General features: G+C 41.6%; 1 protein-coding gene across 1 annotated transcript in view; it reads left to right on the plus strand.

Annotated features, from left to right (window-relative positions):
* The window catches only part of LOC102685582 (leucine-rich repeat and fibronectin type-III domain-containing protein 2-like), a 160,887-nt gene that overhangs the window by 54,433 nt on the left and 94,290 nt on the right, over positions 1–12,164 (plus strand). The gene's annotated exons all lie outside the window — the stretch shown is intronic.

The following is a 12,164-nucleotide window of genomic DNA, read 5'->3' on the forward strand; positions in this document are numbered from 1 at the left end:
AGACTCCATTAATACATATGAGAGAAAGAATAGGGATTTATTGATATACCTGGTTTTCACACTTTGTTTGTGGGACAACTGCCTGGCTAGAGAAGGAAGCCTGTCTCTATACTCAGCTCAATGTAAGGAATCCCCAATGAAAAGGTATGCGGATCCTATGCAGATGCAGGAGCAGGTAGATATCCAAAACAGGCGTACAGTATGATCCGAAACGTCAGGCGAGATCGTGGTCAAAAGGCGAAAAGTAGTTTGAAAGCCAGGAGATACGGAGACAGGAGTACCATCCAAAGCAGAAGGCTAGGTTCAAGGTCGAGGGTAAAAGGGTAGTTCAGAAGCCGGGAGAAGTTTTGCAAGTGAGGTACAAACAGTCTCTCTAGAAGACTCAATACCGAGCAGCAGGAAGCGGGTTTGGATTGTTTAAATAGCGCTGCCTGTAGGGCGTGTGGTAATGGATTAACATGTGCGGCGGCGCTTGTTATTATCAACCTGCTGCTGGCACTAGTTAGCTCTCTTGTGGGTTGATCTGGGCTGGCTGGCGGTCGTGACACTCAAGGGCTGCTGTACTGGACATGAACCTGTTGATGGTGGACAGGTGTCAGCAGGAGGAATTCTGGGAAATAATGGTCTAAAACAGGTACCCAAAATCTAATCCTGGAGGGCTGGATCCTGACACTTTCAAAGGTCTCTCTCATCCATCACCTGATAAAGACCAAGGAACGATGTTACTGGTGGCCGATGAAGTACATTTAATTATGCTAATTTATTAAGTACTTTAAAAACTCTGGGTCAAGAACAAATAACATTGTGTCCCTCACACAGACCTTTGGGCATTTCTAGGTCTTAAGTCTCATATTTATACCCTAGAGAGCTAAATGACAGGAAAAAGGGTTTGTCCTGAACTTATATTTTTGTACATAATATAATCCATTTGCAATACTCTGCACATACAGTAAGTGTGCGTCTTGGAGCTTTTGTTCTCTAGTAGTTATAATGCAGTTTAGAAAGCTCTTGGTTGGATGAGCAGAATCATGTGACCGTATTCTGGCAGTTGCTAACATAGTTTAGGTACTAATGAGCATCTTCAAACTGTACAAACTCCTAGGTCTGTACTTTCCTGCTTTCTCAATTCTGTGACTAACAATTGTTTCCATTACTCCAAAGAACTAGGACTGTATTGTCTTGTGTTGGTATAGAATCATAGTGATTTCATTCTTCATATGTACAAACCTACAGTATGAGCTATAAACACAAATACTGTGTCAGTGCCATTCCAGGAGTGCTGAAACGGCCCAATGTGACACTGAGCTTCTAAAACACTCCTGAAAGGCAATGCACTTATTTTACCCAGTATGCACGTGAAAAAGGTCATTTGAAATCCCCTTTGAGTACCCCATATTGAACTGACGTTTTGAGAATAAATATGTGTACATTATATCCAGCATAATGTTAATTTAGGATGAATCTGGTGGTGATTAAATGTTCTTTTTTGATAAATGGAGCAGGTGATCTCCAATTCTCCAATATAGTCTGGCCACTCTCAGACTGAGTTCCCAATTCAGTGTGCAAGAGATGCATACAATACCTCTGAGCTGACCTACATAGACTTAGAGATGTTCCATGGGATGACTAATCATTGTGGTATTTACTAACACGGCGAGTGTTTGTGGGTTTCTCTCATCCTGGCCTTCATGGTCTCAGAACATAACAAAAAAAAACATTTACAAGCATATGACTTAACTTGGTGAATTATTCTGTACTCATTCCTTTTTTAAACTCTCCACTGAGACAGGAAGCTAATAGCAACCTAAGAGCAAAGCTTCACAATGCAATAAAATAATGGTGACCTGAATGACATTTCAATGAGAGGTTGATTGAGCAGACTATCCAATATCTTCAGCATAGAAATTCACTATTCTAGTGTCCTTTGTGACTTCAGTCACTGAAGAATGAATGAACCCAAAGTAAATTGTACTCTTTTTTCAAAGCAGCTAATCAGAAATGTTCAAGAAGCACTCTCAGTGCTGTGTTTTCATTGTCTCCTTACAGAAAGCTCTGCTTTGAAAGTCTGTTAGTTTTGTAAAAAGAGAAAGGCACCAGTAACCTTGATCAGGTGCCAGAAATCTCAACTTTGCCCACATGCCTTTAAGCTAAACTTTCATCACTTCAGGATTGTACATTTAGATACATATTTTATGTGGAATTTGTACTCTTCTGCAATGTGATGACATGTGAGGAAAGATTTTTTATACTTTTTGATAGTCTATCACAACATCATACCTGCTTACATGTTGGTTAGGCTCATAATTGGCTACCTAAAGTCAAATCTCCATCGCCTTGGCTGTTCTTTAATTTGAGAATGTCCCAACTACACAAGGTGTTCAACAAGGTACAGTGCTGGGAATTTTTCCAATTTCGTATTTACCCTTTGCCTTTCGATTAGAATACTCACCATCAAGGATTTCAGTTTCCTAATTATGCTGAAAACATTCTGATTTTCTTGTGCGACAATGCTTTACACTTTAGGCATGTCTGTCAGATATTAAGCTATGGAAGCAGCAGAACTTTCTTCAGCTAAATCAGTGAATCAGCTAAAAGCTGGTGATATAAAATAAATATAAAGTGATGATGAAAGTGTGAAGTCATGGTGCTACCTTTTGACTGATTTATATTAAAAATGTCACAAGGGCATATTTTTTGCACGTGGCTACAATTCTTTGGATACAAATAAGCTCTGCCCATCTGTTGTACGTGTATTTATTTCATCAACAACAGACTAGTATAACACCTTGTTTTCTGGGGTATCTTCATCTTTAAGTCCATTTCAGATTCTGTGGCTTGTGAGCGCTGTCATTTGCCGAAGGGTTTGTCTGATAGGTGGAGGACTCCAGTGCGGTGAGTGGTGGCACCTTGAGTGCAGTCAGTTTTAGGTGGATCTGCACTGTCTCAAAGGCGATAGATTTCTCTGCAGAATCCCAAGATTCTAAATGTTAATGATGAAGAAACACAGCACTGCCAGACTCATCATTCTATATATACAAACAGACAGCACTGATAAACAGGTTCTTTAATTTGCAGTTCTTGCAGCTATTTTATCAACTATAAATGGACTAACTGACAAAAGACTTTACAAAATTTCTCTCACATAAGGATTAGGTGCAGACTTTTTTCCATTATAAGTGAAGCAAAACTGGCTTAAGGCATAAGACTTCCATCATAACTCACAGAACCACAAGGCCATCTCAAGTGCCAAAGGAACACATGAACTGATTGTGATTCATCCTCATTTGAAACACAAGTGTGACATGCAATATCAGGCTGACAGCTTTAAAGGTTAAGCTTGGGCTCTGACTATGTGTGAGACAGATGTATAGAGGAGGCTGTTCTAAAATAAAATGGCTTCTGTGTGGAGGTGTGGGATGGAATTACTTTAAATCCAGAACAACTGCGCGGTAATACATGACTGAAGACTCATTTTCAGTTTGCATCTTAAATCGCTTAGAAATCGTCATGATAAAGACTTTGTAAAATGATACATTGATAAGTTATCCTATTAGCCAGTGTTGTATATTTTGCTGTTGAAAATTGTTGAAAATTTTAGAAATGATCTTGCTTTAATACCAAGCAGGAAGATTAACGTGTGCTGAACAAGTATGGTACTTATAGAATATAATATTCATTCTCACAAAATTAATCTTTGTAAGTTCTGGATGGATAATGACAACCAGGCCACTTTCTTCCCAGCTGTTCTAAACCATAATTAAACCCAATATTGTCTCACAAATCCTCTTCCTCCCCATCTCCACCTGCCCAGCTGCCCTGGTTCACTCCCGACTTCCCTGTCCTGCAGGCAGGAGGGTGGACCTCAGCCAAATGGGTTAAGTTTAATCTCACTGCACCTACAGTAAATACCTTATAAGGATCCTCGAATGTTCATTGACACTATTTCTCATGAAGTGTTATTGGACAGGGGCGGCACAGTAGCACAGTGGTTAGTATTGCTGCCTTGCAGCTCTGGGGCCCTAGGCTCAATCCCTGGGGTGCTGTCTGTGTGGAGTTTGCATGCGTTCCTCTGTGTGCTTCCACAGTCCAAAGACATACTGGTAGGTTAATTGGCTTCTGGGAAACCTGGCCCTGAGGTGTCTGTGGGCATCTTGTTATTCAGTTGTATTTGACAATTCAAGTACCGAAGGTTGTGTGTGAATGATTGCTTCTCACAGGCAATGCCACTGCAGGTTAGCAGCTCTGGGAAAATGCTGGAGCCAGACCTGTGTGCACAATTATATCTGTGTTTTTTAGGAAGGCGACAAAGTGATATGAATGTTGTTATACTGCCTTCATCCCAGTGAATTGCATGATGATTTACACTGCTGCCTCACACCAGGGGGTGTTGGATTTCGTGCAGACCTGTGGAGTTTGCTTGTTCTTTCCTTGCTCCAGCCTTCTGCCCAAGGCTTCCAGGAGAGGCCTCAGGATGACACTGCCTTTACCAGGAATAAGCAGTCTTCTGATAGAGAATGGATGGAGTCACAGAGAGTAGCATGGCCTTAATTCCCAGCACACGTGCTTTATGAGACAATATTAAATGGGCCCTGCACAGTGAAGTCAGCTGGGAAAGCTATATTGTCTGATAAACGTATCAGGCGGTACAGTAAGTGCTACCTACAGCAACTATGGCAGCCTGTAAGCTATTATCTTTTCTTTGCTATTTTTATGCAATATAATTTGCCCACCAAATGATTTGCAATACCTAACTGCTGGCTATCAAAGTCTTTTTCATTACTTCTTCAGTTAAAAGCACATGAGTCTGAGTTTGAATACCCGTCTCTGCTGAGGAATGTGCACGCCGAACTCCAGGCATTGCTTTGCAGGAGGGAAAACTATTCCATATGTGCTCCAGGTGTTTTTACTGTAAGCAATCTGTGAGTATGGGAGCTGTAGAATAGGACAGACGATAGATGATCCTCCGTTCTTATTAAGGGCTGATGCTCAGCACTGAATCATGCAGCAGCTCCCAGAGGCTCCTTAAATACCTTGTGGACAGTCAGGCTGTGAATCCGTGACCAGCATTTTCCCAGTGCCTGAAAACCCAACCAACCACGCAGGATTAATACAAAAAATAGCAATGATTCAAAAAATATCTGAGCGTACTCCCTCGCTTCATCTTAAGTAATCTAATTCATGCTCTGCAGAAGGATGCATTTTGTACCCTTTTAATTTTTCCTTTTCATTTGAATTCATGAAGTAGAAAGGGGAGGGAAAATTAGTGGAAAAAACAGAAGTAGTGTTGCTGTTTTTATGACAGGCTGTGTTAGTGCTGTGCTAGAAGGAGCAGAACAGACTCCTATGGACAATGGACTCCTACCTGGAAGGTTGTAGGTTCAAATCCCAAGTGAGACACTTTGAGCAAGATACTTCAACTGAACAATTCTAGGAAAATGTACACCTGTATGTACGTATTTGTGCAACTATAAATGATAGGAAAATAGTCAGAGATGTGAAAGGGACAATCCTATATAGGGGCACAAAGTGACTCTCCTCGACCAATAGGTGGCACTCTTCCCTGAGGACCACACACCAATTCCACATCAGTACTTCAGTGTGGTGAACAATATTTGATTGCCAAGCCCTGGTCCTGCAGTCACTTTAAAAGAGCACTAACAGTATGATACAAGTACCGCATACGCTTGTCACCTCTACATGGGGCAGGGAGCCAATCTAAATCAAACTTTTCAAATAAAGAAATGAGACTTTAGCCAATGTCCATGGTAGCATACTTCATTCCTTCATCAAATATACAATAATCCAGTATATTACAATAGTATACACATACTGTATACAGTATACTCGCGTTTTAGGAGGTGTAGTAGCTAGGTTTCTGTAATAGTGCATATACCCCAAATCGTGTATAAACAGAACACCTCTCTTAGATCATCTTATTCTCCTTCCTTCGACAAGTGTAAATGTATTCATATGTGCATATAAATTAAAGTAGTATTTACAGTATTAAATAATAATAAAATGCAAAGAACATAGCAGATACGTAGCTCTCATGAATAGCCTTCTCATTGTCTCTAACTACACAAATCAAAGACTCATTCTTGCCATACACACACACCAAACTGGTTACCATCATCTCACACCTTAACTTTGTAAAAATCTCAATTTTTCACTCATATCAGGTATTTTCCTGACTTGCCTTTCATAAGAATAAGAATAAATTAATGCGACACATCTGAAGTGAAGTGTCTTTGTTCGAGTTGCTTGGAAGGCTGGCAGAGCTCACCCCAAATTGCTCAGCCTGTTACTGTCTGAGCACCTGATCAACACACCCACGGGCCACATGGTGCCTGTTGACACCAAGTCTGCCTGCCGCTCAGAGAGAGGGTGGATTTACACCTTACCGTCTGCTATTGCCCCAGAAAGTAAAAGATCTTCGAGTGAAAAGGAAACTTTTAAAGAAATTTCTTTACTAATTAAGTAAGAAATCCATCCTAACATGTTATGGATATTGCATGCCAATGCTCACATGCCCTTTACATGGATGAAGTTTACACAGCATTCCAGTTTGGACAAGTGGGTGACCTTTATAAATACAGTAGGTAGATCCCTGAAGCTACAGGTGAAGGCAATCGTTTAGCAGAAGAATATCTCAGAGGCACTCGATTCGGCTCTATTATTATATAAATAGAGTATATAATAATAATAATTAATAATTGCTTCCACTTATATAGCGCTTTTCTGGACACTCCACTCAAAGCGCTTTACAGGTAATGGGGACTCCCCTCAACCACCACCAATGTGCAGCCCCACCTGGATGATGCGACGGCAGCCGTAGTGCGCCAGAAAGCTCACCACACATCAGCTATCAGTGGGGAGGAGAGCAGAGTAATGTAGCCAAATCATAGATGGGGATTATTAGGAGGCCATGATTGGTAAGGGCCAAATTTGGGAAATTTGGCCAGGACGCCGGGGTTACACCCCTACTCTTTTCGAGAAACGCCCTGGGATTTTTAATGACCACAGAGAGTCAGGACCTCGGTTTTACGTCTCATTCGAAGGACGGCGCCTGTTTACAGTATAGTGTCCCTATCACTATACTGGGGCATTAGGACCCACATGGACCGCAGGGTGAGCGCCCCCTGCTGGCCCCACTAACACCTCTTCCAGCAGCAACCTTAGTTTTTCCCAGGAGTCTCCCATCCAGGGACTGACCAGGCTCACACCTGCTGAGCTTCAGTGGGTTGCCAGTTGTGAGTTGCAGGGTGATATGGCTGCTTTATATACTGCAAATACAGCTAAATATGTGAAATGTAGCTTAATTTGCAACAAGCAACATACAATTTGCATATGCTGGTAAATATGCATCTTCCAAAGTGGATGTTATTGAGACCAAGACATTAAATTGCACATCATCTTGCATCCCATCGCCCACGGAGAGCAGCCGGAGCCAGGATTATTGTCTGTCAGACGAAACGATGCATATATTTCAAAGCGGAGAGAAAGAGGCCTGTGCAGCATCACAGGGACAGCCTGCTGTAAGTTCTAAACATCGCGCTGCTGGGAAGAGCTTGTCTTGTCTCGCCAGCATGGCTGCCTTTCCAAACTAGACTCTGAACACTGGCTGTCTCTCCTTTATATGAAGTTGAGAGCAGAAGAGGCTCTCTTTATTCAATTAATATTTGACACAGGCTGGGAATGAGGGTAGTTTTAAGCGGTTCAGCACGATGTCATAAAATACCAGGATTACCACATTCTAGCCCGACCTCATCAGTCAGAACCCCAAAAGCTGGGTCTGGTCTCAATTAGCATTTCAAATGGCAGCCGGGTACATTCCTGAGCTAAAGGGAATGCAATACACTAAGAGGCTGAAGAAACTGGAATTCTTTCATCTTAAACAGAGGAGACGACTATGTGGGGAGCTGATACAATATTTAAAATCCTCAGACACGAACCAGGGGGCACAAGAGGACACCACATGGAAGTGTGCTTAAAACTGAGAGCAGGAGACCTTTCTTTACAAAAAGTTGTGGGAGTGTGGAACATGCTCCCCTCCCATGGGGTTGAAGCTGATTTCTTTCTGAATCCTGGTTTCTTTCAAGAGAAAGCTGGGACGGTTGACAAACTTGGCTCTAGCTATCAAATTAGATGGGCCAAATGCCCTCCTCTCATTTGTAACCATTCTTATGTTCTTAGGCTGCTGCGATGTGTCTGTGGCCCAATAGGTGATTCTCTTTCCTTCTGGGCCAGAATCTCACATCAATACCCCTTATATGGTGACTGTAGGAGGTGTCCTCCTTTGGATGTCATACGGAGGACCAAACTATTTATCATTAAAGATCCCAGAGCTGTTTGTAAAAGTAGAAGTGTGCTGGTGCTGTGTGTCTCCAGGTGGGGTGGTGGTGCAGAATGTTGCTGTGTGTATCCAGGTGGGGCTGCTGGTGTAAAATGGTGCTGTCTGTCTCCTATTTGCAAATATTTTTATATATCTATCAGAATATTATATACCACTGCACTATACTGTGCTATACTGATGCAATGGGTATGTACACTACAGTATATGCATTTAAATGTATATAATTTGAAATGACCTCAGTGTACTAAGTTAGGCCTTTGCTAGGATGTTTTCACACACACCCTTACCAATGTAAATATTCAACAAATCTCAACAAAATTCAAATTCAATTTTTTGCTGATGTTTAATGGACATGACTGAAGTGGACACACATACAGTACAGACATTAACAAATTAACAGCCTTGGCACTTGTATATCAGATCACGTACATAGTGAGCAACATCCCTTCAGTTCCCTGTGCAGTGACAGCCATTAACCCGAGACGAGTGCTGGAGGTGGCTGATTATGCTGACTTCAGAGCAGAGCCCAGACATGAACAGGGTCTCATTAACATCAAGAGCAAGGCAGCTCACACAGAAAAAAAACATCACAGCACACGAGCCAAAACTAAGCATCTCTAATTCAATTAACCAGGCACTTAATTCATTTAGATGATTAATCAAAGTTAATCATTGGCTTTAAAAAAGTCTCCGTTACCAGAAGCAAAATCAAAAAAGTGCCACACTGATAATAAAATGTATTAAAGGACTTCTGATATGAAAACGTAATTTTCATTTTCACTTTGGATTAAAACATTGGTTCCTAGTTATCTGAGCTCACTCATGTGTGCAGTGTTCCAAGCTGGTTGATGTGTTTGGCATGTCTTCATCTACATCAAAACTGCTGACAGTAAAGTGTTCAGCCCTGCACATTGAACAGCATAGCAGTAATCATTACAATACTAATCCCTTGTATTTACATAGTGCCTCTCATCCTGAAGGATCGCAGAGTGCTTCACATACAGAAGGAGACTCTCTTCATCCTCCACTGAAGTGCAGCCCCCACCTTGGTGTCATGCAGCAGGTATTCTGTACCAGCAGCTCTACTGCTCAGAACAAACTTCAGATGAAGTGCTGATTTCAAAGTCCTGGCTCGAATCACCTGCAGATCATGGAATCCTTCCAGAAACCATTATTGATCTGGGCTAAAATGTGCATATTGAACTGAACAGCACATTTTATAGTATGTGTATAGATCAAGTGCCTTTCCAGAGTCCCTGATTCCATTTGATGTTCACAAATATCCATGGAGTTAAAGTCATATATGACAGGCACAGCTCTGCTTTAGGTGACATTAGGGAATTTCCCATTGGCCTTTACTAATCATGGCCTCCTAATAATCCGCATCAATGAACTGACTTCATCACTCTGTTCTCCTCCCCACTGATAGCTGATGTGTGGTGAGCGTTCTGGTGCACTATGGCTGCTGTCTCTTCATCCAAGTGGGCTGCACAATGGTGGTGGTGGAGGGGAGTCTCCATTACCTGTAAAGGGCTTTGAGCGGAGTGTCTAGAAAAGTACTCTATAAGTGTAAGCAATTATTAATTAATATAATTATTAATGGAGGGAAAGGCAGACTCTAGATATTCTAAATGTGAACGCTGGCATACAAACTTGGCTTGTTTTGGACGGCGAGCTTCTTGCTTTTTCTTCAAATCTGCTTTAGTAACACTTGACTGTGATTGTTCCTGAGGAAGTTTCCTTCTCTGTGAAAATAAGTGTAAACGCACAAACAGTGGACGAAGAAGAGACTGTCCCGAAATGAAGTGACTTTTTACCACAGTGCTGTGGCCTGGTCACCTGCTGTCATTGTGTCTCTATAGGGATATGAGGATTCTTAGTCTGGCTCTGCCATATCTCCCTTATCAGAGAGGTCAAGCTTTCCACTCCACTCATGGGACTCCATCCAAAGGAACAGTGCGGAGGATGCTATCCCTCTTACTGCCTGACACTGGCACCGAGACTGTTCCTGAGACCTTTTGCATGTATCCACTCTTGCTGTCTCTTTGTCTAAGTGAGCCTTTGGTCTGTTGAAACAGGGGCTGTGATAAAACGGTAATCGATGCGTTTGCTGACAAAGGCTGGGATGTCGCTTTTTTTTGTACAAAGAGAGAAAGACAAACCTTCTAACGGAACAAGTAAAGGTTAATTCCATGCTGAGAAGTAGAAAGAAGAAACACTTCTTTTTCAGCTGCTGAGCCTTCTTCAGGTGTTATGGTTCTCCTCCCTGATTTTCAGTGTAGAATTATCCTTCATGTGCTCCTTTGAGGCCATCGCATGCTTTAACTTTATTACCGAGTTCATTACATTTGCTCAGTTTTCCTCATTGATTTTTAAGTCCATTTTGCACTGGCTATAAAACTGCAAAGACTCATGCATTTTCTATATAGACAGTATGTCAGTGCTAAATTAAAAATACTTGCAGAGGCCTGCATGAAAGAAGGTGCAAATATATTCTTTTCTAGTAATGGTACTGTAGTTCCTTCAGCACGCATCCTGTAGTGTCAGAGTACTCAGGAGACTCAGGAGACCTAAGAAATCCTGATCACACCAATCATACCTTATAAATTAATACTTTTAGAAAGAGACAAAGCAGAAGCAAAGAAAATCAGGTCAGAGAGGTTCTAATCTTAATCTTACATTTGGATAAATTAACTGCCAAGCTTTGGTAGAACATTTACAGTATGTGTTTTCCAAACAAATTTCCCAAACCAAAAAAGGTGGTCTCATATATTCTACTGCTTTCCAGGATTCCCTGACACTGTAAACTTCCATAGCAACACAAAAAACACAGACTCTAGTCATGATATTAGGAGTCCCAGTCAAAGACAGCTCTGCGTCTGTGTACAGCTACATCTTGAACAGGAAATGACTTTAGTTCAAGGTCTGAAGCATATCACACTCTTTGAACATGAATGCATAAATACTTCATTTTATGAATGTGAAGGCATGAAGAATGCATGTTTCACAAGTCCCGCCAGCGATCGGATTCAGATTTAGGGAATACCGATGTACCAATGGATTTTCTATGGCCAGAGAAGGTGAGGGAAGTCTGTCCCACATTCACAGAGTCAGCTACACTTTGCTTACTCTTGAGGCAGTGAGGGCAGTTGTATCATTTGCCTGGCAGATACCTTTTATCCAAAGCCCCCGATACAGAAGATGAAGAGCAAGATTCTATAATATGGATAATAAGAGAAAATGAAAAACTATTACTTGTTCACCATGGGCAAATGAAAGGATAAAAAACTCAGATGCAGATGTGAATACACAAAGCATGAACAATCAACAGTGGTCAACAGCAATCAAGTCAACAAGTTTAAAATGTTCAAAAAAGTTTAAAAGTACTGTATATTTGCTGGAAAAATGCTATTTTTGGGATCATCTTTTAAAAAAAGTATGTGTTCTCTTTTGCTCTAGGTCAATAATGTGCTAAATATTCATTCATTGGTCTCCTGTGATTGAAGATGATTGTCTTCCTTCAGCCTGAAGTTGGCCAATCAGGCCAAAAGGCGATCCTCAGTCTCTAGCAGGGTTAGTAAGTGCAGGTGTCGTCTCAGGGAGTATGAGGTGGTCCAGTCATGGTGAGCTCTCTCTGACACTCTCACTGTGCTTCCTCATTCTGACATCTCAGAGTCTCGAAATCCTGGGAGACACCCTCCCTCCATCTGCTTCGGTCAGGGGGCATAAACTCCCAGGAGCCGATACTGATGTCATATTTCTATGTTTCCTTTTACCATCTATTTGAAACACTTCTTCTCCTGAGGAGGAG

Source organism: Lepisosteus oculatus, chromosome 2, assembly GCF_040954835.1.
Source record: "Lepisosteus oculatus isolate fLepOcu1 chromosome 2, fLepOcu1.hap2, whole genome shotgun sequence".
NCBI classification, from domain to species: Eukaryota; Metazoa; Chordata; class Actinopteri; order Semionotiformes; family Lepisosteidae; genus Lepisosteus; species Lepisosteus oculatus.